General features: G+C 47.2%; 1 pseudogene; it reads left to right on the forward strand.

The window, feature by feature from the left end:
• The first annotated feature begins 14848 nt into the window (after positions 1-14848).
• On the forward strand, positions 14849-15457 carry LOC125537264 (uncharacterized; annotated as a pseudogene).
• The last annotated feature ends 12510 nt before the right edge of the window (positions 15458-27967 follow it).

Consider the following 27967-nt stretch of genomic DNA (forward strand, 5'->3'; position numbering starts at 1 on the left):
TTTGATCAACTTATCAAAGCGTATATTCCAACTCCGAGATGCTTGCACCAGTCCATAGATGGATCGCTGGAGCTTGCATATTTTGTTAGCACCTTTAGGATTGACAAAACCTTCTGGTTGCATCATATACAACTCTTCTAGGGACATGTTGGTGTCTATGTATTCACACATGTATTCTCCTAATGATGTGATCTCGTTATCAATGACATCCAATGTCCATAGTCAGGAAACCATGACTATCTGTTGATCAACGAGCTAGTCAACTAGAGGCTTACTAGGGACATGTTGGTGTCTATGTATTCACACATGTATTACGATTTCCGGATAACACAATTATAGCATGAATAAAAGACAATCATCATGAACAAGGAAATATAATAATAATCCTTTTATTATTGCCTCTAGGGCATATTTCCAATAGTCTCCCACTTGCACTAGAGTCAATAATCTAGTTACATTGTGATGAATCGAACACCCATAGAGTTCTGGTGTTGATCATGTTTTGCCCTAGGGAGAGGTTTAGTCAACGGATCTGCGACATTCAGATCCGTATGTACTTTACAAATATCTATGTCTCCATCTTGAACATTTTCACGAATGGATTTGAAGCGACGCTTGATGTGCCTGGTCTTCTTGTGAAACCTGGGCTCCTTGGCAAGTGCAATAGCTCCAGTGTTGTCACAGAAGAGTTTGATCGGCCCCGACGCATTGGGTATGACTCCTAGGTCGGTGATGAACTCCTTCACCCAAATTGCTTCATGCGCTGCCTCCGAGGCTGCCACGTACTCCGCTTCACATGTAGATCCCGCCACGACGCTCTACTTGCAGCTGCACCAGCTTACTGCTCCACCATTCAACATATACACGTATCCGGTTTGTGACTTAGAGTCATCCAGATCTGTGTCGAAGCTAGTGTCGACGTAACCCTTTACGACGGGCTCTTCGTCACCTCCATAAACGAGAAACATGTCCTTAGTCCTTTTCAGGTACTTCAGGATATTCTTGACCGCTGTCCAGTGTTCCTTGCTGGGATTACTTTGGTACCTTCCTACCAAACTTACGGTAAGGTTTACATCAGGTCTGGTACACAGCATGGCATACATAATAGACCCTATGGCTGAGGCATAGGGGATGACACTCATCTCTTCTATATCTTCTGCCGTGGTCGGACATTGAGCTGAGCTCAATTTTACACCTTGCAACACAGGCAAGAACCCCTTCTTAGACTGATCCATATTGAACTTCTTCAATATCTTATCAAGGTATGTGCTTTGTGAAAGACCTATGAGGCGTCTTGATCTATCTCTATAGATCTTGATGCCTAATATATAAGCAGCTTCTCCAAGGTCCTTCATTGAAAAACTCTTATTCAAGTTGGCCTTAATGCTGTCCAAAAGTTCTATATCATTTCCCATCAAAAGTATGTCATCTACATATAATATGAGAAATGCTACAGAGCTCCCACTCACTTTCTTGTAAACGCAGGCTTCTCCATAAGTCTGCATAAACCCAAACGCTTTGATCATCTCATCAAAGCGAATGTTCCAACTTCGAGATGCTTGCACCAGCCCATAAATCGAGCGTTGGAGCTTGCACACCTTGTCAGCATTCTTAGGATCGACAAAACCTTCCGGCTGCATCATATACAATTCTTCCTTAAGGAAACCATTAAGGAATGCCGTTTTGACATCCATTTGCCATATCTCATAATCATAGAATGCGGAAATTGCTAACATGATTCAGACGGACTTCAGCTTCGCTACGGGTGAGAAAGTCTCATCGTAGTCAACCCCTTGAACTTGTCGATAACCCTTAGAGACAAGCCAAGCTTTATAGATGGTCACATTACCATCCGCGTCTGTCTTCTTCTTAAAGATCCATTTATTTTCTATGGCTCGCCGCTCAACGGGAAAGTCAGTCAAAGTCCATACTTGCCGTACCACTCTGGTGCGGAACGTGTCCTTGTGGACCTACGAAGTTCAGTAGCAACTTGATCTGAAGTTTCATGATCATCATCATTAACTTCCTCTCTAGTCGGTGCAGGCACCTCAGGAACATTTTCTTGAGTTGCGCCACTTTCCGGTTCAAGAGGTAATACTTCATCAAGTTCTACTTTCCTCCCACTTACTTCTTTCGAGAGAAACTCTTTCTCTAGAAAGGATCCATTCTTGGCAAGAAAGATCTTGCCTTCGGATCTGAGGTAGAAGGCATACCCAATAGTTACTTTAGGGTATCCTATGAAGACGCATTTTTTCGACTTGGGTTCGAGCTTTTCAGGTTGAAGTTTCTTGACATAAGCATCGCATCCCCAAACTTTTAGAAACGACAGCTTAGGTTTCTTCCTAAACCATAATTCATACGGTGTCGTCTCAACGGATTTCGACGAAGCCCTATTTAAAGTGAATGCGGCAGTCTCTAAAGCATAGCCCCAAAATGATAGCGGTAAATCGGTAAGAGACATCGTAGATCCCACCATATCTAATAGAGTGCGATTACGACGTTCGGACACACCATTACGCTGAGGTGTTCCAGGCGGCGTGAGTTGTGAAACTATTCCACATTTTCTTAAGTGTGTGCCAAATTCGTGACTCAAGTATTCTCCCCCACGATCTGATCGCAAGAACTTGATTTTCCTGTCACGTTGATTCTCAACCTCACTCTGAAATTCCTTGAACTTTTCAAAGGTCTCAGACTTATGTTTCATTAAGTAGACATACCCATATCTACTCAAGTCATCAGTGAGGGTGAGAACATAACGATAGCCACCGCGAGCCTCAACGCTCATTGGACCGCACACATCAGTATGTATGATTTCCAATAAGTTGGTTGCTCACTCCATTGTTCCTAAGAACGGAGTCTTGGTCATTTTACCCATGAGGCATGGTTCGCATGTGTCAAATGATTCATAATCAAGAGACTCTAAAAGTCCATCTGCATGGAGCTTCTTCATGCGTTTGACACCTATGTGACCAAGGCGGTAGTGCCACAAGTATGTGTGACTATCATTATCAACCTTACATCTTTTGGTATTCACACTATGAACATGTGTAGCATTACGCTCGAGATTCATTAAGAATAAACCATTCACCATCGGAGCATGACCATAAAACATCTCTCATATAAATAGAACAACCATTATTCTCGGATTTAAATGAGTAGCCATCTCATATTAAACGAGATCCTGATACAATGTTCATGCTCAAAGCTGGCACTAAATAACAATTATTGAGGTTTAAAACTAATCCCGCAGGTAAATGTAGAGGTAGCGTGCCGACGGCGATCACATCGACCTTGGAACCATTCCCGACGCGCATCGTCACCTCGTCCTTCGCCAGTCTCCGCTTATTCCGCAACTCCTGCTTTGAGTTACAAATGTGAGCAACCGCACCGGTATAAAATACCCAGGAGCTACTACGAGTACTAGTAAGGTACACATCAATTATATGTATATCACATATACCTTTCGTGATGCCGGCCTTCTTGTCCGCTAAGTATTTGGGGCAGTTCCGCTTCCAGTGACCACTTCCCTTGCAATAAAAACACTCAGTCTCGGGCTTCGGTCCATTCTTTGGCTTCTTCCTGGTAGCTTGCTTACCGGGCACGACAACTCCCTTGCCGTCCTTCTTGAAGTTCTTCTTACCCTTGCCTTTCTTAAACTTAGTGGTTTTATGTTGGAAATATGCCCTAGAGGCAATAATAAATTAGTTATTATTATATTTCCTTGTTCATGATAATCGTTTATTATCCATGCTAGAATTGTATTGATAGGAAACTCAGATACATGTGTGGATACATAGACAACACCATGTCCCTAGTAAGCCTCTAGTTGACTAGCTCGTTGATCAATAGATGGTTACGGTTTCCTGACCATGGACATTGGATGTCATTGATAACGGGATCACATCATTAGGAGAATGATGTGATGGACAGAGACCCAATCCTAAGCCTAGCATAAGATCATGTAGTTCGTTTGCTAAAGCTTTTCTAATGTCAAGTATCATTTCCTTAGACCATGAGATCGTGTAACTCCCGGATACTGTAGGAGTGCTTTGGGTGTGCCAAACGTCACAACGTAACTGGGTGGCTATAAAGGTACACTACAGGTATCTCCGAAAGTGTCTGTTGGGTTGGCGCGAATCGAGACTGGGATTTGTCACTCCGTGTAAACGAGAGGTATCTCTGGGCCCACTCGGTAAGACATCATCATAATGTGCACAATGTGATCAAGGAGTTGATCACGGGATGATGTGTTACGGAACGAGTAAAGAGACTTGCCGGTAACAAGATTGAACAAGGTATCGGGATACCGACGATCGAATCTCGGGCAAGTATCGTACCGCTAGACAAAGGGAATTGTATACGGGATTGATTAAGTCCTTGACATCGTGGTTCATCCGATGAGATCATCGTGGAACATGTGGGAACCAACATGGGTATCCAGATCCCGCTGTTGGTTATTGACCGGAGAACGTTTCGGTCATGTCTGCATGTCTCCCGAACCCGTAGGGTCTACACACTTAAGGTTCAATGACGCTAGGGTTGTAGGGATATGTATATGCAGTAACCCGAATGTTGTTCGGAGTCCCAGATGAGATCCCGGACGTCACGAGGAGTTCTGGAATGGTCCGGAGGTAAAGAATTATATATAGGAAGTGCTATTTCGGGCATCGGGACAAGTTTCGGGGTCACCTGTATTGTACGGGGACCACCGGAAGGGTCCCGGGGGTCCACCGGGTGGGGCCACCTATTCCGGAGGGCCCCATGGGCTGAAGTGGGAAGGGATCCAGCCCAAAGTGGGCTGGGGCGCCACTTCCCCCTAGGGCCCATGCGCCTAAGGGTGGGGGAAACCCTAAGGAAGAGTCCTAAGAGGGGAAGGCACCTCCTAGGTGCCTTGGGGAGGAGGGATTCCTCCCTTGGCCGCCGCCCCCTAGGAGATTGGATCTCCTAGGGCCGGCGCCCCCCCTAGGCCCCCCTATATATAGTGGGGGAGATGGAGGACTTCTCACCTTGGCCTTTGGTGCCTCTCTCTCCCTCTCCAACACCTCCTCCTCCTCCATAGTGCTTGGCGAAGCCCTGCCGGAGTACTGCAGCTCCATCACCACCACGCCATCGTGCTGCTGCTGGAGCCATCCTCCATCAACCTCTCCTTCCCCCTTGCTGGATCAAGAAGGAGGAGACGTCGCTGCTCCGTATGTGTGTTGAACGCGGAGGTGCCGTCCGTTCGGCGCTAGGATCATCGGTGATTTGGATCACGACGAGTACGACTCCATCAACCCCGTTCTCTTGAACGCTTCCGCGCGCGATCTACAAGGGTATGTAGATCCACTCCTCCCTCGTTGCTAGATGACTCCATATATAGATCTTGGTGACACGTAGGAAAATTTTGAATTTATGCTACGTTCCCCAACATTTTATTCACCATCAACACTTGATGTTCCTTTTTGACTTCTACCTCTGCTGATTTCAGCATTGCAAATACTTTAGGAATGGTCTTTTCCATCCCCTGCATATTGAAGTTCATCACAAAGCTCTTGTAGCTTGGTGGAAGCGACTGGAGGATTCTGTCAATGACCGCGTCATCCGGGAGATTAACTCCGAGCTGAGTCAAGCGGTTATGTAACCCAGACATTGTGAGTATGTGCTCACTGACAGAACTATTTTCCTCCATTTTACAGCTGAAGAACTTGTCGGAGACTTCATATCTCTCGACCCTGGCATGAGCTTGAAAAACCATTTTCAGCTCTTCGAACATCTCATATGCTCTGTGTCTCTCAAAACGCTTTTGGAGCCCCGGTTCTAAGCTGTAAAGCATGCCGCACTGAACGAGGGAGTAATCATCAGCACGTGTCTGCTAAGCGTTCATAACGTCTTGTTCTGCAGGGAGAGCAGGTGCTTCACCTAGCGGTGCTTGTAGGACATAATCTTTCTTGGCATCTATGAGGATGATCCTCAGGTTCCGGACCCAGTCCGTATAGTTGCTGCCATCGTCTTTCAGCTTGGTTTTCTCTAGGAACGCGTTGAAGTTGAGGACAACGTTGGCCATTTGATCTACAAGACATGTTGTAAAGATTTTAGACTAAGTTCATGATAATTAAGTTCATCTAATCAAATTATTCAATGAACTCTCACTCAGATAGACATCCCTCCAGTCATCTAAGTATAACATGATCCGAGTTAACTAGGCCGTGTCCGATCATCACGTGAGACGGACTAGTCAACATCGGTGAGCATCTTCATGTTGATCGTATCTTCTATACGACTCATGCTCGACCTTTCGGTCTTCTGTGTTCCGAGGCCATGTCTGTACATGCTAGGCTCTTCAAGTCAACCTAAGTGTTTGAATGTGTAAATCTGTCTTACACCCGTTGTATGTGAACGTTGGAATCTATCACACCCGATCATCACGTGGTGCTTCGAAACAACAAACTGTCGCAACGGTGCACAGTTAGGGGGAACACTTTCTTGAAATTATTATGAGGGATCATCTTATTTACTACCGTCGTTCTAAGTAAACAAGATGCAAAAACATGATAAACATCTCATGCAATCAAATAATAGTGACATGATATGGCCAATATCATATAGCTCCTGTGATCTCCATCTTGGGGCTCCATGATCATCTTGTCACCGGCATGACACCATGATCTCCATCATCATGATCTCCATCATCGTGTCTCCATGAAGTTGCTCGCCAACTATTACTTCTACTACTATGACTAACACGTTTAGCAATAAAGTAAAGTAATTTACATGGCGTTTCTCAATGACACGCAGGTCATACAAAAAATAAAGACAACTCCTATGGCTCCTGCCGGTTGTCATACTCATCGACATGCAAGTCGTGATTCCTATTACAAGAACATGATCTCATACATCACATATATCATTCATCATTCATCACAACTTTGGCCATATCACATCACAAAACACTTGCTGCAAAAACAAGTTAGACGTCCTCTAATTGTTGTTGCAAGTTTTACGTGGCTGCAAGAGGGTTCTAGCAAGAACGTTTTATTACCTACGTTAAAGCCACAACGTGATTTGGCAACTTCTATTTACCCTTCATAAGGACCCTTTTCGTCGAATCCGCTCCAACTAAAGTGGGAGAGACAGACACCTGCCAGCCACCTTATGCAACTAGTGCATGTCAGTCGGTGGAACTGGTCTCACGTAAGCGTACGTGTAAGGTTGGTCCGGGCCGCTTCATCCCACAATACCGCTGAAGCAAAATAAGACTAGTAGCGGCAAGAAAGTTGACAACATCTACGCCCACAACAAATTGTGTTCTACTCGTGCAAAGAGAACTACGCATAGACCTGGCTCATGATGCCACTGTTGGGGAACGTTGCAGAAAACAAAAAAATTTCCTACATTTTCACCAAGATCCATCTATGAGTTCATCTAGCAACAAGTGATCGGATGCATCTACATACCTTTGTAGATCGCGAGCGGAAGCGTTCAAAGAACGGGGATGAGGGAGTCGTACTCGTCGTGATCCAAGTCACCGAAGATCCTAGCGCCGAACGGACGGCACCTCCGCGTTCAACACACGTACGGTCAGCGTGACGTCTCCTCCTTCTTGATCCAGCAAGGGGGAAGGAGAGGTTGATGAAGATCCAGCAGCACGACGGCGTGGTGGTGGATGCAGCAGTCACCGCAGCAAGGCTTCGCCGAGCTTCTGCGAGAGGGAGAGGTGTAGCAGGGGAGAGGGAGGCGCCAAGGCTTCAGGGTGCGGCTGCCCTCCCTCCCCCCTTTATATAGGCCCCCCTAGGGGGTGTGCCGGCCCTAGGATATGGGATCTCCTAGGGGGCGGCGGCCAAGGTGGTGGAGTGCCCCCAAAGGCAAGTGGAGGCGCCCCCTCCCCTAGGGTTCCCAACCCTAGGCGCATGGGGGGCCCAAGGGGGGGGGGCGCACCAGCCCACTATGGGCTGGTTCCCTCCCCACTTCAGCCCATGGGGCCCTCCGGGATGGGTGGCCCCACCCGGTGGACCCCCAGGACCCTTCCGGTGGTCCCGGTACAATACCGTTGACCCCCGAAACTCTCCCGATGGCCGAAACTGCACTTCCTATATATAATTCTTCACCTCCGGACCATTCCGGAACTTCTCGTGACGTCCGGGATCTCATCCGGGACTCCGAACAACTTTTGGGTTACTGCATACTCATATCTCTACAACCCTAGCGTCACCGAACCTTAAGTGTGTAGACCCTACGGGTTCGGGAGACATGTAGACATGACCGAGACGACTCTCCGGTCAATAACCAACAGCGGGATCTGGATACCCATGTTGGCTCCCACATGCTCCTCGATGATCTCATCGGATGAACCACGATATCGAGGATTCAAGCAACCCCGTATACAATTCCCTTTGTCAATCGGTAAGTTACTTGCCCGAGATTCGATTGTCGGTATCCCAATACCTCGTTCAATCTCGTTACCGGCAAGTCACTTTACTCGTACCGTAATGCATGATCCCATGACCAGACACTTGGTCACTTTGAGCTCATTATGATGATGCATTACCGAGTGGGCCCAGAGATACCTCTCCGTCATATGGAGTGACAAATCCCAGTCTTGATCCGTGTCAACCCAACAGACACTTTTGGAGATACCCGTAGTATACCTTTATAGTCACCCAGTTACGTTGTGACGTTTGGTACACCCAAAGCACTCCTACGGTATCCGGGAGTTACACGATCTCGTGGTCTAAGGAAAAGATACTTGACATTGGAAAAACTCTAGCAAACGAACTATACGATCTTGTGCTATGTTTAGGATTGGGTCTTGTCCATCGCATCATTCTCCTAATGATGTGATCTCGTTATCAATGACATCCAATGTCTATAGTCAGGAAACCATGACTATCTGTTGATCAACGAGCTAGTCAACTAGAGGCTTACTAGGGACATGTTGGTGTCTATGTATTCACACATGTATTACGATTTCCGGATAACACAATTATAGCATGAATAAAAGACAATCATCATGAACAAGGAAATATAATAATAATCCTTTTATTATTGCCTCTAGGGCATATTTCCAACAGTAGTGCTCCCACTCACTTTCTTGTAAATACAAGCTTTACCGCAAGTCTGTATAAAACTATATGCTTTGATCAACTTATCAAAGCGTATATTCCAACTCCGAGATGCTTGCACCAGTCCATAGATGGATCGCTGGAGCTTGCATATTTTGTTAGCACCTTTAGGATTGACAAAACCTTCTGGTTGCATCATATACAACTCTTCTTTAATAAATCCATTAAGGAATGCAGTTTTGTTTATCCGTTTGCCAGATTTCATAAAATGTGGCAATTGCTAACATGATTCGGACAGACTTAAGCATAGATACGAGTGAGAAACTCTCATCATAGTCAACACCTTGAACTTGTCGAAAACCTTTTGTGACAATTCTAGCTTTGTAGATAGTAACACTACTATCAACGTCCGTCTTCCTCTTGAAGATCCATTTAATCTCAATTGCTCGCCGATCTTTGGGCAAGTCAATCAAAGTCCATACTTTCATCTTATACATAGATCTCATCTCAAATTTCATGGCTCAATCCATTTCGTGGAATCTGGGCTCATCATCGCTTCCTCATAGTTTGTAGGTTCGTCATGGTCAAGTAACATGACCTCCAGAACATGATTACCGTACCACTCTGGTGCGGATCTCACTCTGGTTTACCTACGAGGTTCGGTAGTAACTTGATCTGAAGTTACATGATCATCATCATTAGCTTCCTCACTAATTGGTGTAGGAGTCACAGAAACAGATTTCTGTGATGAACTACTTTCCAATAAGGGAGCAGGTACAGTTACCTCATCAAGTTCTACTTTCCTCCCACTCACTTCTTTCGAGAGAAACTCCTTCTCTAGAAAGGATCCATTCTCAGCAATGAATAACTTGCCTTTGGATCTGTGATAGAAGGTGTACCCAACATTTTCTTTTGGGTATCCTATGAAGACGCACTTCGCCGATTTGGGTTTGAGCTTATCAGGTTGAAACTTTTCCACATAAGCATTGCAACCTCAAACTTTAAGAAATGACAGCTTAGGTTTCTTGCCAAACCATAGTTCATACGGTGTCGTCTCAACGGATTTAGATGGTGGCCTATTTAACGTGAATGTAGTTGTCTCTAATGCATAACCCCAAAACGATAGCGGTAAATCAGTAAGAGACGTCATAGATCGCACCATATCTAATAAAGCACGGTTACGACGTTCGAACATACCATTACACTGTGGTGTTCCAGGTGGCGTGAGTAGTGAAACTATTTCAGATTGTTTTAACCGAAGGCCAAACTCGTAACTCAAATATTTTACTTCTGCGATCATATCGTAGAAACTTTTATTTTGTTACGATGATTCTCCACTTCACTCTGAAATTCTTTGAACTTTTCAAATGTTTGAGACTTGTGTTTCATCAAGTAGATATACTCATATCTTCTCAAATCATCTGTGAAGATCAGAAAATAATGATACCTGCCGCAAGCTTCAGTATTCATCGGACCACATACATCAGTATGCATGATTTCCAACAAATCTGTTGCTTGCTGCATTGTTCCAGAGAACGGAGTCTTAGTCATCTTGCCCATGAGGCATGGTTCACAAGCATCAACTGATTCATAATCAAGTGATTCCAAAAGTCCATCAGCATGGAGTTTCTTCATGCGCTTTACACCAATATAACCTAACCGGCAGTGCCACAAATAAGTTGTACTAACATTATTAACTTTGCATCTTTTGGCTTCAATATTATAAAAATGTGTATCACCACGATTGAGATCCAACAAACCATTTTCATTGGGTGTATGACCATAGAAGGTTTTATTCATGTAAACAGAACAACAATTATTCTCTAATTTACATGAATAACCGTATTGCAATAAACATGATCAACTCATATTCATGCTCAACGCAAACACCAAATAACACTTATTTAGGTTCAACACTAATCCCGAAAGTATAGGGAGTGTGCGATGATGATCATATCAATCTTGGAACTACTTCCAACACACATCGTCACTTCACCCTTAACTAGTCTCTGTTCATTCTGCAACTCCCGTTTCGAGTTACTACTCTTAGCAACTGAACTAGTATCAAATACCGAGGGGTTGCTACGAACACTAGTAATATACACATCAATAATCTGTATATCAAATATGCCTTTGTTCACTTTGCCATCCTTCTTATCCTCCAATTACTTGGGGTAGTTCCGCTTCTAGTGACCAGTCCCTTTGCAGTAGAAGCACTCAGTTTCAGGCTTAGGTCCAGACTTGGGTTTTTTCACTTGAGCAGCAACTTGCTTGCTGTTCTTCTTGAAGTTCCCCTTTCTTCCCTTTGTCCCTTTACTTGAAACTAGTGATTTTGTTTACCATCAACACTTGATGCTTTTCTTGATTTCTACCTTTGTCAATTTCAGCATCACAAAGAGTTTGGGAATCGTTTCCGTTATCCCTTGCATATTATAGTTCATCACGAAGTTCTACTAACTTGGTGATGGTGACTAGAGAATTCTGTCAATCACTATTTTATCTGGAAGATTAACTCCCACTTGATTCAAGCGATTGTAGTACCCAGACAATCTGAGCACATGCTCGCTGCTTGAGCTATTCTCCTCCATCTTTTAGCTATAGAACTTGTTGGAGACTTCATATCTCTCAACTCGGGTATTTACTTGAAATATTAACTTCAACTCCTGGAACATCTCATATGGTCCATGACGTTCAAAACGTCTTTGAAATCCCGATTCTAAGCTGTTAAGCATGGTGCACTAAACTATCAAGCACTGTTCAAAAAAATCGTCCGAGTAGCCGAGTAATCGCTGATTAATCGCTACTCGGCCATCCACCTTGTAAATTACATGTATTCGGTAGTGTTATTCGGCCTGGGGATTACTCGGCCGATTAATCGGCCTGACAATGATTAATCTGCCGTAGACCGATTAATCGCGGGACTCACAGGGGCCGAACTATAAAAAAGTAGCCTCCCTCGTCTCTCTCCTCAATCCTACCCGTGGCACGTGGGTTAGGTTGGGCAGAGCTCCCAGCCCTAGCCGCCGCCTGCACTACCCACCCCGCGCCGCCGCCGTTCCTCCGCCGCCGGCCAACGGCCACCCTCCCTTGTCTCCTCGCCGCCTCCCCCTCCTCCCCCACCTCCCGCATCTACCCCGCCCCCTGCCTCACCCGTGGCTGTCGCCTCTCCTCGCCGCCTCCACCTGTCGTTCCTCCGCCACCGGCCAACGACGGCCCTTCCTCTCCCGCCTCTCCTCGCCGCCTCCCGCCTCCCGCATCTACCCCGTCTCTCCTCCTCATCAGTGGCTGTGGCAAGCAAGCAGGTGGCAGCCCTGGCGCCCTCCCTCTCCGGCCTGTACGTGCTGCCTACTCACGCCGGCGACTAGGGCAGCAGCAAGCAGGTGGCCGCCCATCCCTCTCCGGCCTCTCCTTGCTCTCTTCACGCCGGCGACCAGGTTGAAGGAGAAGGGGCAGCAACACATCATCATAGCAGCAAGCAGAGGTTGCTTCCACTTCATGTTTGATGAATGATGAATTGAAGATTCAAATGATTGCTGTGTAGAATTGTTACAACTGTAGTACTATGTGCAATTGTAATTTATTAATTTCTTGCTGTTTGGTGGCTTAATTGTATTAAAATTTTATGTATGCAATTTATTAGTAATTGCCTAATTGGTAATTGACTTTTGTTGTTTAACATTTTAACTTTAATTATTGCTAACTTGCTGCGCTACTTGATTTGTATTTTGTTTTTTGTATGTAGGAGATGGCTACGTCTAGTGCCGCTTCTGAGGTGGCAAGTTCGCAGTCGCTAAAAAGGAATTCTGATGACATGGCGTGGGAATTTGCTATGTTGTGTGATCCAAATGATTTGCAAAGAGTGAAGTGCAAGCTATGTGGAAAAGAAATGTCTGGAGGGGTCAATAGGATGAAGCAACACATAGCACAAATCAGAGGCTCGGTGACAAGTTGTATGGTAGCCACTCCAGAACAACAAGCTCGGTGCAAGGAGGCTTTTCATGCCACAAAGAAGAAGAAGGTGGAAAAGGAAAAGCAAGCACAAGAATTAAGGGCCTCGGTGAACATATAAGTTGAGGATGATGAAGAGCTTAGTGCAGTTGGTAAAGGTGATCCCAAAAATGCCGGGCCTATGGATCAATTTGTGGCACCGGTTGATCCTAGTGTGCCATTGAAAAAATTCCAATGCAACATCAATGATAGTATCAACAAGGAGAGAAGCTACAAAGTGGGGCAATATTTGGCTAGATGGATGTACAAGAAAAACATACCCTTCAATGCTATCAATGATGATGACTTCAAACAATTTTGTGAAGCCCTTGGTCGTTATGGTCCTGATTGGAGGCAACCTTCACAACATCATATCCGAGAAAAGATGTTGTTGCAGGAGGTGGAAAGGACTAGGGATTTGTTGAAGCCACATGAGGCTGAGAGGGAGATCACCGGGTGCTCTGTCATGACTGATGCTTGGACAGACAAGAAAAGAAGGAGCATCATGAACTTGTGTGTGCATTGTAAGTTGGGGACAGTTTTTCTTGAATCAAAGGAGGCATCGGCTGATGCACACACAAGTCTCTACATCTTCAATTATGTGGATGAATGCATTGAGAAAATTGGTATCAATCTTGGACCTTTTATTTTCTCTCGTTCTTTGCTTTTCAAGCTTTCATCATGTATTGATTATTGTGTTTTACCATGATGTTTGTAGGTGCTGATAATGTTGTACAAGTAGTCACGGATAATGCTTCAAACAATATGGGAGCAAAAGGGATGTTGAAAGAAAAAAGGCCGAAGATATTTTGGACCTCATGTGCAACGCACACCCTCAACTTGATGGTAGAAGCGGTTGGTAAATTAAAGCAATTTGGTTCTACAATTACCAAAGCAAAGGAGATGACTATTTTTCTTTATGCACATCATGCAACATTGGCGTTGATGAGGTCTCATACAAAAAAGAGAGACATTGTTAGGCCGGGAGTGACAAGATTTGCTTCGGCATTTCTTACCTTGCAAAGTCTTGCTGCAAAGAAGAAACAACTAAATGAGATGTGTTGTAGTGATGCTTGGGAACAATGCAAGCATACACGTACAAGGAAAGGAAAGTCGGCTCATGCCACCATAATTAGTAGGACATTTTGGAAGAATGTGTCTCTTTGCATCAAGGTAAGAAAATCAATAATGTTCTTTAATTGTGTCTTGTCATCTTGTGTTATATGTAATATGTTAAATACTAATGTTGTGCTTATCGTATGTTGCAATGCAAGGTTTTTGAGCCATTGGTGAAGGTGCTTCGATTGGCTGATAGTGATGGATAGTCCATGACCTCTATGTATGGAGAAATAATAGAGGCAAAGAAGGCAATATTGCTTGCGGTTGAAAATTCAGAGAAGGACTATAAGATCATCACAACAACCATGGAGGGCAAGATGAATGGGAGGTTAGATACGCCATTGCACATGGCCGCATATGCACTGAATCCCTATTATAGTTATGCTACCCCAAGCATATTTGTCGATGTACAGGTCATGAGTGGATTGATGGAAGTTATTGAGACCTTCTATCATGATGATGATGAGAAGCAAAATAAAGCACTTAACGTAGACTTGCCAAGGTTTAAAAATAAGGAGGGCATGTTTGCAAAGTTGGCTGCCTCCAAAGCTATAACGAATGCAAATTTCAATCCCGGTAAGCTTGTTCTCCTACATACTCTTTGCCTTTTTGCATTTTGCATTTCTGAAATTATGGGTTGATGGATTGATGCATAATACTTTGTTTTTTGTTTTCTCATGTAGGAGAGTGGTGGGCAACTTATGGACTACAAACTCCTACATTGATGCACATGGCTTTGAGGATACTCAACTTGACCACAAGTTCTTCTGGATGTGAACGGAATTGAAGTGTTTTTGAACAAGTAACTCTTGAATCTCAACTTGTAGTTATTCAAATTTGATATTTAGTTCCTTACTTTATTTATGAACAAATGTGAATAGCTACTTGATTAGGCTTTACTTTGCAATTTTTAGGTGGATGCTAAGAGGAGAAATAAACTAGATGTAAGTCGTAGGGACAATCTAGTGTATATCCAATTCAATGGAAGAATGATGGACAAAAGAAAGAAATGTTCCTCCTCTCGTGATGTTCTCCTTGGTGAAGATGCTTCCATGGCACAAGATTGGATATGTGAAGATGCATATGTTGAGGACGAGGTTGATCCCGACACCACCATTGATGATGAAGTGGGAGCCACCGAGGCTATAGAGCCTCGTAGGAGTGCAAGAGTGAGAGAACTCCATGAAGTAGAAGAATTTGTTGCTGATGAAGATTCAGAAAATGAGATTGCTTTGGAAGAGGAGATAGAATTTGAGTCTGATAATGATGAGATGATTGAAACAAATGAGGACGAGGACACAACACAACCTTAATTATTTGGTTCATGCTATTTAGTATTTAGTATTTACCTAGTAATTTATTTTGGTTGTGGCCTTGTGGGAGAAGGAGAACTTTGTCTACATGTGCTGTTTGGTATTTTCCTAGTTTGAGTTCTCAACTTATCATGCAATGCAACTATGCAAGATTGCAAGAATCCATGAACGATATATTTTGTGTTTTATGGTTGAGGACCTTGTTATGTTATGCACTTATGCAAGAAGTCAAGAACTATGATTATTTCATTTGTGTTTTATGGCTGTTGTGAATTGTCACCTGTGGACCTTGCTATGTCATACTATCATACATACTTGTGGACCTTGTTATGTTATACTGTCATATCATACATACCTGATACTTGTGGGCCTTGCTATGTCATGTGATACATACTTGTGGACCTTGTTATGTTATGCAAATTCAAGAACTATGATTATTTGTTATTAAGTTACTACAAGTCTTAGAGATAGAGCACATAATGATTGTTGCCATACTTGTTGAATATATCATATTTTAGAGCATTGTTGTCACACACACATACACTCATTCAACATTTTGCTTTTTTTTGAACTCACATGTCACAACTCACATATGACCTCGGATCAAAATAATCAAAACATAAAAGTTGTTCGCCTTGCCGATACGAATAACTTTCATGTTGATTTTTTTTCATATTAGGTACTTACTCATTCCAGGGCATTTAAATAAATTCTTGCATGGCCAAAATCTGATCCCAACACAAATCTGATCCCAACACTAGGATTCTGAGATTTATAAAAAAACTGACCGATTAATGCTCGACCGATTAATTCCGATTAATCGGCGGATTCACGATTAATCCCTACTCCCTATTTGACTGAGCAGTTACCAATTACCGATTTCCTGAACATTGCTATCAAGTAGTCATCATATTGAGCTAGCCAAACGTTCATAACGTCTGCATCTACTCTTGCAATAGGTTTGTCACCTGGCGGTGCATCAAGGACATAATACTTCTGTGCAGCAATGAGGATAATCCTCAGATCACAGATCCAATCCGCATCATTGCTACTAACTTTTTCAACTTAGTTTTCTCTAGGAACATATAAAAAAAATAAACGGGGAGCAACATCGCGAGCTATTGATGTACAACATAGATATGCTAATACTACCAGGACTAAGTTCATGATAAATTAAAGTTCAATTAATCATATTACTTAAGAACTCCCACTTAGATAGACATCCCTCTAATCATCTAAGTGATCACGTGATCCAAATCAACTAAACCATAACCGATCATCACGTGAAATGGAGTAGTTTTCAATGGTGAACATCATTATGTTGATCATATCTACTATATGATTCACGCTCGACCTTTCGGTCTCCAGTGTTCCGAGGCCATATCTGCATATGCTAGGCTCGTCAAGTTTAACTTGAGTATTTCTGCGTGTGCAAAACTGGCTTGCACCCGTTGTAGATGGACGTAGAGCTTATCACACCCGATCATCACGTGGTGTCTGGGCACGACGAACTTTGGCAACGGTGCATACTCAGGGAGAACACTTTTATCTTGAAATTTAGTGAGAGATCATCTTATAATGCTACCGTCATAACTAAGCAAAGTAAGATGTATAAAAGATAAACATCACATGCAATCAAAATATGTGACATGATATGGCCATCATCTTGTGCCTTTGATCTCTATCTCCAATGCATCGTCATGATCTCCATTGTCACCGGCATGACACCATGATCTCCATCATCTTGATCTATATCAATGTGTCGTCACATGGTCGTCTCGCCAACTATTGCTCTTGCAACTATTGCTATCGCATAGCGATAAAGTAAAGCAATAATTTGGCTCTTGCATCTTATGCAATAAAGAGACAACCATAAGGCTTCTGCCAGTTGCTGATAACTTCAACAAAACATGATCATCTTATACAACAACTTATATCTCATCACGTCTTGACCATATCACATCACAACATGCCCTGCAAAAACAAGTTAGACGTCCTCTACTTTGTTGTTGCAAGTTTTACGTGGCTGCTACGGGCTTACCAAGAACCGTTCTTACCTACGCATCAAAAACCACAACGATAGTTTGTCAAGTTGGTGTTGTTTTAACCTTCGCAAGGACCGGGCGTAGCCACACTTGGTTCAACTAAAGTTGGAGAAACTGACACCCGCCAACCACCTGTGTGCAAAGCATGTCGGTAGAACCAGTCTCGCGTAAGCGTACGCGTAATGTTGGTCCGGGCCGCTTCATCCAACAATACCGCCAAACCAAAGTGTGACATGCTAGTAAGCAGTATGGCTTATATCGCCCACAACTCACTTGTGTTCTACTCGTGCATATGACATCTACGCATAAAACCTAGGCTCTGATACCACTGTTGGGGAACGTAGTAAATTTTTTTCCTACGCACAAGCAAGATCATGGTGATGCATAGCAATGAGAGGGGAGAGTGTTGTCCACGTACCCTCGTAGACCGAAAGTGGAAGCGTTAGCACAACGCGGTTGATGTAGTCGTACGTCTTCACGATCCGACCGATCCAAGTACCGAACGCACGACACCTCCAAGTTCAGCACATGTTCAGCTTGATGACGTCCCGCGAACTCCGATCCAGCAGAGCTTCACGGGAGAGTTCTGTCAGCACGATGGCGTGATGACGGTGATGATGTTGCTACTGACGCAGGGCTTCGCCTAAGCACCGCTACGATATGACCGAGGTGGAATATGGTGGAGGGGGGCACCGCACACGGCTAGGAGAGATCAACTGATCAACTTGTGTGTCTAGAGGTGCCCCCATGCCCCTGTATATAAAGGAGCAAGGGGGGAAGCCGGCTGACCCTCTATGGGCGCGCCAGGAGGAGGAGTCCTCCTCCTAGTAGGAGTAGGACTCCCCTTTCCTACTCCTACTAGGAGGAGGAAAGGAAGGAGGAGAAGGAGAAGGAAGGAGAAGGAGGAAAAGGAGGAAAGGGGGGCCGCCCCCTAGTCCAATTCGGTTTGGGCTAGGGGGCCCGCGCGCCCTGCCTCCTCTCTTCCACCACTTGGCCCATGAGGCCTGTCGGTGTCAAAACCGGCGGATCTCGGGTAGGGGGTCCCGAACTGTGCGTCTAGGCCAGATGGTAACAAGAGGCAAGGGACACGAAGTTTTACCCAGGTTCGGGCCCTCTTGATGGAGGTAAAACCCTACGTCCTGCTTGATTAATATTGATGATATGGGTAGTACAAGAGTAGATCTACCACGAGATCGGAGAGGCTAAACCCTAGAAGCTAGCCTATGGTATGATTGTTGTTCTGTATGTTGTCCTACGGACTAAAACCCACCGGTTTATATAGACACCGGAGAGGGTTAGAGTTACACAAAGTCGGTTACAATGGTAGGAGATCTACATATCCGTATCGCCAAGCTTGCCTTCCACGCCAAGGAAAGTCCCTTCCGGACACGGGACGAAGTCTTCAATCTTGTATCTTCATAGTCCAGGAGTCCGGCTGAAGGTATAGTCCAGCCATCCGGACACCCCCTAATCCAGGACTCCCTCAATAGCCCCTGAACCAGGCTTCAATGACGACGAGTCCGACGCGCAGATTGTCTTCGGCATTGCAAGGCGGGTTCCTCCTCCCAGTACTTCATAGAAGATTTTGAACACAAAGATAGTGTCCAGCCCTACAAAATAAGTTTCCACATATTGCCATAGAGAGAATAATATTTACACAAATATAATCTACTGACGTATTCCGTAGTGTGACATCGCACCGCGGCCAAGCCTTTATTCGAATCATTTTATTGTCCCACCTCAGCGTGTCATGCGAGGCGGTTTCCTTGGCACGTCTCGTCGAAGCAGAGATCGTGTCCCCTTATTCCGGGATTCTCATCAATACGGGCGTGGGTAACCCAACCGTGCCATTGATTATGGCGCTTGGAGATAAGTGAGTTTTACCAGGCTGGTGGGGACACGCAGTTGCGTCCACCCATATAAGGGGATAAGGATCCACCTTTTCACCTACGCCTTCTTCCTCCTTTGCCTATCCATTTTCGTGCACTCGAGCTCCAGTGCCCAAGTCCGCACTCCCCACCTTAACCTTTTCCAGCCATGTCCGGAGCGGGAGGCAAGTGGATGGTCTCCTCCGTCACGGAGGGACACATCAAAAAACTGAGGAAGGCCGGATACTTGTCTAACGACATCGCGTACCGGCTTCCCGAAGAGGGGCAGCTCCTCCCCACCCCAAGGCCCCATGAGAGGGTAGTGTTCCTTCCCCACTTCCTCCGCGGACTGGGCTTTCCTATCCACCCATTCGTCTGGGGACTCATGTTCTACTACGGCATGGATTTCCATGATCTGGCCCCGAACTTCATCCTCAACATCTCGGCGTTTATCGTCATGTGCGAGGCTTTCCTCTTCATCCGCCCCCATTTCGGCCTATGGCTCAAGACTTTCAATGTCAAGCCGAAGGTGGTGCGCGACAATCAGGCGGAGTGCGGAGGCGCCATGGTGGGCAAGATGCCCGACGTCTTATGGATCGAGGGCTCCTTTGTGGAGACCCTGAAGGGGTGGCAATCGGGGTGGTTTTACATCACCAAGCCGCGCGACCCTGAGTGGGTCGCAGCCCCCGAGTTCTGGTCCGGACCCCCAATGCGGCTCACGTCCTGGAAAGAGACGGGCCTGTCGTGGGGCAGCAAAGGAGAGGTGACTGGACTGCAAACATGCATCCAATCCCTGGTGGACAAGCAGCTCAAGCTTGTCAACGTATTCCAGGTTATGCTCATCCGCCGGATCCTCCCGTGTCAACAACGGGCCTTCAATCTGTGGGAGTTCAACCCGGCGCAGCACCGAACTCTGAGCAGGCTCTTCGACACGACGTACGAAGATGCCTAGAAGGTGCTTTTCAAGGGCGCCGAGGCTCCCGCATCCGCTACCGAGGATCGCGGATTCAGCGCGCAGCGTCACGCTAGCGCGGTAAGTTGTTTGTACCTTTTACAGGGTATTAGTTTTTCATAGTTTAACTCTATGCGGGATCTAAGCTCCCTTACCTTTGACAGGATTGGCAGGCGAAGTCCGGACAGATCGACTGTCCGGCTCCTTTGCCCGAAGATCCAACCGATGCCCGCTTGGCGAAGCTGCTGGTTCCGGCACCCTACGTGGTGCCAGAGAAGAAGGCCACGAAGAAGGCCACGGGGACTCGAAAAAGTGCCCAGCGCCAGGAGGTGTCGGGTTCATCATCCGACAGCTCCAAGGCGCATTCCTCCCGTGAAGACGAGGAGGAGGAAGAAGAGACCTCTCCCCCTCCAGTGGGGGGAGAGAAGAAAAGGAAGGCCGCCCTCACTAGGGATGCCGAAGGGTCCAAGAAGGGGAAAACCCTTCCTCCGGACTACTCCACCAACGCCGACGACGGCGGAGAGGAGTGGCCGCTCAGGGCCAAGCCCCTGGCGAAATCGTAAGTATCCAGATACCAGAGTAATTTATAGTATTCCTTTATTGCACAGCTTTCCCTTATGTCAAATATGATTATGCAGCCCACCCAAAGACCGGCTCGACGCGTCGTCGAGCGGTTCACTGGACTCGTCGGATGTGAATTCGCTTCCGGCGGCTACCTCCCCCCGCCCTACGGACGACGCCGAAGTGTTGTCCCAACAGGTTCCAAGCCAGGAGGAGGTGGTCCTGGAGGCGCCGCAAGGCGACCTCCCAGACTCCAGGAGTAAAGGGGATAAAACCCCCCAGGGCTCCAAGTCCGGCCCTAGGCCGGACACCGCTCCGGAACCTTCAAAGGTTCCAGAGTCCGGCGGGCGACCTCCTTCCAAGAGGAGCAAGCCCACCGTGCCGGTGACCCCCGTCCAACCGGAGGCGCCGGACAATCTGTTGGAGGTGCTCAAAGGCGCCTGCATCGACGAGGAGCACCGCACCATTATGAGTGCGGTGGTCCAGAAGGTTCAGTCCGCCAAGAACGGACTGACTGAAGCTTGTGCTAGCCTTTTAACAGGCTTTGAGGTAAGTAAAGAATGTGTAAATAATATTACTACATAGACAGTAGCCCCTGATGCTCTGTTTGGCGTTCGGGAAGAAAAGCCGAATAGTGGATCAAATAAAATTCGCAGGAGTCTAACAAAAAGGAGTCAATATGCGTATGCAGGCTTCTCTGCTGGCGTCCGCCGTACTGACTGCGGAAGTGGACACGCTAAAGCAGAACCTCGAGCAGTCCGAGCAAGAGCTCGGGCGTGCCAAGAAGCAGCTTGAGGACAAGGAAGGTAAGAAATACCTTGTTTAAATATAAATAAAAAAGGTGCAATTGCAAAAAATGGCAGGATTATCGTGGCTATTGTAGGGGCCATGTCTGAGGTGGCGACCCTTAAAAAAGCGCTGGTCGAGGCTGAGAAGAGGGCGGCCACGGAGCGCACCGAGCGGGAGAAGTATGAGGCCCAGGTTGGCAAGGTGCGGCAAGAGCTCCAGGCTCTCATGAAAAAACATGAGAGTTTGGAGCTTGACTCAAAGACGCGAGCGTTCGAGCTCGCGATGGCTATTGAAAATGCCAAGTCTGCCAAGGCCGAATCCCAGAAGATCCTCCAGGAGTTGGATGCGGTGAAAAAGATAGCGGCGGGTAAGGCATTCTTTATGCAAAGCAAACACATAAACGTGAGTTACTTGTTACTTACTCGAATCCGGAGCTCTCCAGGAGCATTCGCAGATCTTCCCCGTAGCGTGTCCGATGCCGCCGCATTCTATCGAGCCGAGGAGGGCAGCTCGACAGAGAAGGTGTTCTAGTCTCAGTATGCTGAGGCCGGACACCCCGTGCCCCTGAGCGACCAGCTGAAGCAACTGGTCGAGCTCCACAAGGCAGCCGAACAGGCCATGAAGGGCCTCATAGTTCGGCTGTGGCCTGGAGAGGCTCTGCCTGGGAGCTATTTTGGGCTGGTGCGACGGCTGGTGGGGGCCTGTCCAAGGCTCGAAGTCATCAAGCGCTCCGTCTGCATTGAAGGTGCCCGTAGGACCCTTGCCCGTGCTAAGGTGCACTGGGGCAAGCTGGATGCTGAGAAGCTTGTGAAGGACGGGCCACCGCCGGGGAAAGAGCATCGCAAGCCCGAGAATTATTATAAGGATGTTCTGAAGGGTGCCTGCCTTATGGCGGATGAATGTTCCAGGGATGTAATTGTTGAGTAAAACTCGCTCGTGTTGTCCTGTGCGCTGAAAACATTTTCATATGCGCTAAGCAATGCTGTTGGAATTTAAAATATTACCTTCTGTGCGGCTATTTATCAATTCTGAGAGATGGCGAGTCGTCGGCTTCTGCCCCCGTGCCGCTAGTGCTGGGGTGTTCGAGGATAAACCTGAGCGCTCTTTTTCCCATGTTTGGGTCCTTCGAGGGAGGCGCTCAGCACAACGAACAAGGCAATCGGACTATAATGCGTGAACACTCTCACTTAGCCATAGAATTCTATAATTTTAAATTTTGGTGAAGCCCCTGGTATTCGGAAGACCAAGTTTGGGGTGCTATCCACGCCTTGGCCGGACAGAGCCGACTCCTCGCTCTAAGCGGCATAAGGGTTTAGGGACTCGAAAAACCTCTCGAACAACGACCAGCTCTCGCTTCATCATGACAGTCAGTTTTAGCTTTCTCTACTGAGGTGCTCGACCCAGCTCAACTGGGGTACAATTGCAGTAGTTCTCCTAGTGCTACCTTAGCCGACATAGCGGAACGTAAGGCACCCAAACATAGGAGCCGGGCAAACCCAACTATTGACCCAAGACATGATTCGGAGCCGATGCATATAATGCTATAAGTTCAGGGTGCCGCACTTGTTAAAGTGTTCGGACTTCTCACACCATATTGAGGGGTACTAAAGCCCCTGGTGTATTTTGGCCGTACCAAAGTGTACGGGTGCAACATGTCGTTAAGGAACATATATTTGTAAAAAAAGAGTAATGCAAAAATAGACAAAAGCTATGCATTGTTTATTAAAAAGGGATGCGATCAAAGCAGAACGATACAAATAATGCGATAAGCAAAAGGTTGGACTATTTAACATGTCCGTTCCAGGGGCAGGCTACGGAATGGTATGCGAAACAGGTATACTGCTCGTGATAGAGACCACCTAGGAGTTCCGTAATGCGGCATGGCTTGTCTGCTTCCCTGGTTCTTGCATCGTTTGTGCGGCAATTGAACTGCCGAACAGGCCTTCAGAAGAATGGAGTCCTGAAAGTAAGACAAAATTAAAAAATCGGCAGCCCCTGGTGCGGTTTAAGCCATGTTTCGGGCGTGCCGTGATGGTGCCCCTCCCCTGTACCCATGGTATTTCTAGAGCGTAGTTATGTACGCGAAGCACTGGTGTCGCATTTTTGCGAGGGCTGGGGTTGGGGCCGCATTGCTACGCCTGCTCGGAACGTGCCAGACGGTCTTGTTGTAGGTTACACCGGGCGCGCTTGACGGTGTCCGGACGTTTAATGGCCGGACTGGAAAACTGCCTGGAGAGGCTGCTTTGTACTTCCGCTGTAAGGGCCGCCGTGTGCTCCTCTGTTCGGAGAGAGCGTTCGGTGTTTCCATTGACCGTAATTACTCCTCGAGGGCCTGGCATCTTGAGCTTAAGGTATGCGTAGTGCGGTACCGCATTGAACTTGGCGAATGCGGTTCGCCCGAGCAGTGCGTGATAGCCACTGCGGAATGGGACTATGTCGAAGATTAACTCCTCGCTTCGGAAATTATCCGGAGATCCGAAGACCACTTCAAGTGTGACTGAGCCTGTACAGTTGGCCTCTACACCTGGTATTATGCCTTTAAAGGTCGTTTTGGTGGGCTTAATCCTCGAGGGATCTATGCCCATTTTCCGCACTGTATCCTGGTAAAGCAGGTTCAGGCTGCTGCCGCCATCCATAAGGACTCTAGTGAGATGAAATCCGTCAATAATTGGGTCTAGAACCAATGCGGCGAATCCGCCATGATGGGTGCTAGTGGGATGGTCCCTTCGATCAAAGGTGATCGGGCAGGAGGACCATGGGTTGAACTTTGGGGCGACTGGCTCTACCGTGTATACGTCCCTTAACGCGTGCTTCCGCTCCCTCTTGGGGATGTGGGTTGCGTATATCATGTTCACCGTCCGCACTTGTGGGGGAAAACCCTTCTGTCCATTGTTGTTCGGCGGCCGGGGCTCTTCGTCGTCATCGCTATGCAGCCCCTTGTCGGTATTTTTGGCACTTAACTTGCCTGCCTGCTTGAACACCCAACAATCCCTGTTGGTGTGATTGGCCGGCTTTTCAGGGGTGCCATGTATCTGGCACAAGCGGTCGAGTATTCGGTCCAAACTGGACGGGCCCCTAGGATTTCTTTTGAATGGCTTTTTCCGCTGACCGGATTTATAGCCTCTGAATCCGGCATTAACTGCCGTATCCTTAGCATTGTCGCCATTAATGCGGCGCTTCTGCTTGTTGCGACGCGACCTGCCACTACTGTCCCTGGTATCCGAATTACCAGGGTTCTTGGTCATATTGTTGCTATGAGCAAGCCAGCTGTCTTCTCCCGCGCAAAAGTGGGTCATGAGTGTCGTGAGTGCTGCCATAGATTTCGGCTTTTCCTGTCCAAGGTGCCGGGCAAGCCACTCGTCACGGATATTGTGCTTGAAGGCTGCTAGGGCCTCTGCGTCCCGACAGTCGACTATTTGATTTTTCTTTGTTAGGAACCGTGTCCAAAATTGCCTGGCCGATTCCTCTGGCTGCTGAATTACGTGGCTTAGGTCATCGGCGTCTGGTGGTCGCACATAAGTGCCCTAGAAATTGTCGAGGAATGCGGCTTCCAGGTCCTCCCAACAACTGAATGATCCTGCTGGCAAGCTGTTAAGCCAATGCCGAGCTGGTCCTTTAAGCTTGAGTGGGAGGTATTTGATGGCGTGGAGATCATCGCCACGGGCCATGTGGATATGAAGGAGATAATCCTCGATCCATACCGCAGGATCTATTGTGCCATCATATGATTCGATGTTTACGGGTTTGAAACCCTCGAGGATTTGATGATCCATTACTTCGTCTGTGAAGCATAGTGGGTGTGCGGCGCCTCTGTACTGGGCTATATCACGACGTAGCTCCAATGAGCTTTGTCTACTGTGTTCGGCCCTACCGGATTTGTGTCCGGCGTGACGGTTACCGTCTCGAGTCGTGGGGCGCCCACGCGATCCGTAGATCGATCTTGTTTGCCTTGCCTTGTCCTCCAACATATCTCGCAGGTCAGGCGCATTTTCCCGTGCCTTGGTACGGGGTGCGGCTTGAGTGGAGGGCCGAGAGGCCTCTCTGTCGCGGCCACGAGGTGGCCGATCGGCCGTATCAAGTGCTGGTGATGTAGGTTTAAGTGCTTCCTCCTCTAATCGGGGTAGCAACCTGCGCTTTGGTAGCTCTTGGAGGGGCTTTCGAGTTTATGCTCTTCGGCCGCAAGGACTTCAGTCCATCTGTCGACTAGCAAATCTTGATCAGCTCTAAGTTGTTGTTGTTTTTTATTGAGGCTTCTTGCCGTGGCCATAAGCCTGCGTTGAAACGCTCTTGCTCGATGGGATCCTCTGGCATGACGAATTCGTCGTCGTCGAGGCTTGCCTCGTCTTCGGAGGGAGGCATATAATTATCGTCCTCGACCTCTCTGTCCGCCACTCTCTCATGAGGGCTGGCTTCTCCATCCTCCTATGATGAATCTTGCTGGAGGGGGTTTTCTTCGGCACTCTCCGGAGTATTATTATCTCCTGTGCTGGAATCGCCGTATTTGCTTTGCGGGATTTTGAGCGGCGCCGCTCACGCCGGCGCTTAGGCTGTTTCTTGGAGGGGTCATCCTCCGCTGTTCCATCGCCATCTCCTTCTTTTGGGGTGTCCACCATGTATATGTCATATGACAAGGTGGCTTTCCAGGGCCCAATAGGCGCTGGTTCTTCATCATCTCCTGCATCGGCGTCCATACCATCGATGTCTTCGGAGTCGAAGTCGAGCATGTCAGTTCAATCATCGATAATGGCTACAAAGTGGGTGGTGGGTGGGCTTTGAATTTCTTCATCGTCCGTATCCCAACCTTGCTGACCGTAGTCCAGCCAGGGCTCTCCTGATAAAGAGAGAGACTTTAGTGTCTTCAGAATATCGCCGAAAGGCGAGTGCTGAAAGATGTCCGCGGCAGTAAACTCCATGATCGGCGCCCAATCGGATTCGATCGGTAGGGGCGCAGAGGGTTCGGAGTCCGGAGAGGAGTCCGGCTCCTTGGAGTCACGAGTCTCGCGGAGTGCGGGGCTGGTGTTCGGCTCGATCGCCGTTGGGATCGCAGCCCCTGAGGCGGCATCCAACCACCCATCCTCGATCGGCGCAGTTGGCTCCGAATTAAGGGTCGAAGCCGATGCGGGTGCGGCCTCCAGGGCACTGTTCGGCGGCAGAGCTAGATCATGCTCGTCGTGACAGTGCGGCGCGCTCGGCAGTGGCTCGAATCCGTCGAAGATCAAGTCCCCGCGGATGTCAGCCATGTAGTTTAAACTTCCAAATCTGACCTGACGGCCAGGGGCATAGCTTTTGATCTGCTCCAGATGGCCAAGTGAATTGGCCCGCAGTGCGAAGCCGCCGAAGACGGAGATCTATCCAGGAAGGAAGGTCTCACCCTGGACTGCATCGCTATTGATGATCGTAGGAGCCATCAAGCCTAACGGCGACGACACAGAGGAACTCTCAATGAACGCACTAATGTCGGTGTCAAAACCGGCGGATCTCGGGTAGGGGGTCCCGAACTGTGCGTCTAGGCCGGATGGTAACAGGAGGCAAGGGACACGAAGTTTTACCCAGGTTTGGGCCCTCTTGATGGAGGTAAAACCCTATGTTCTGCTTGATTAATATTGATGATACGGGTAGTACAAGAGTAGATCTACCACGAGATCGGAGAGGTTAAACCGTAGAAGCTAGCCTATGGTATGATTGTTGTTCTGTATGTTGTCCTACGGACTAAAACCCTTCGGTTTATATAGACATCGGAGAGGGTTAGGGTTACACAAAGTCGGTTACAATGGTAGGAGATCTACATATCCGTATCGCCAAGCTTGCCTTCCACGCCAAGGAAAGTCCCTTCCGGACATGGGACGAAGTCTTCAATCTTGTATCTTCATAGTCCAGGAGTCCGGCTGAAGGTATAGTCCAGCCATCCGGACACCCCCTAATCCAGCACTCCCTCAAGGCCCATTACTTCTTCTTCGTATTCCCGTAACTCCCCGGTACCCTCGAAAATAACCGAATCCCTCGGAACCTTTCCGATGTCCGAATATAGTCGTCTAATATATCGATCTTTACGTCTCGACCATTTCGAGACTCCTCGTCATGTCCCCGATCTCATCCGGAGCTCCGAACTACCTTCGGTACATCAAATCACATAAACAAATAATACAATCATCACCGAAACTTTAAGCGTGCGGACCCTACGGGTTCGAGAACTATGTAGACATGACCGAGACATGTCTCCGGTCAATAACCAATAGCGGAACCTGGATGCTCATATTGGCTCCCACATATTCTACAAAGATCTTTATCGGTCAGA

Source organism: Triticum urartu, chromosome 1A, assembly GCF_056163025.1.
Source record: "Triticum urartu cultivar PI428250 chromosome 1A, HENAU_Tu73, whole genome shotgun sequence".
Lineage (NCBI taxonomy): Eukaryota > Viridiplantae > Streptophyta > Magnoliopsida > Poales > Poaceae > Triticum > Triticum urartu.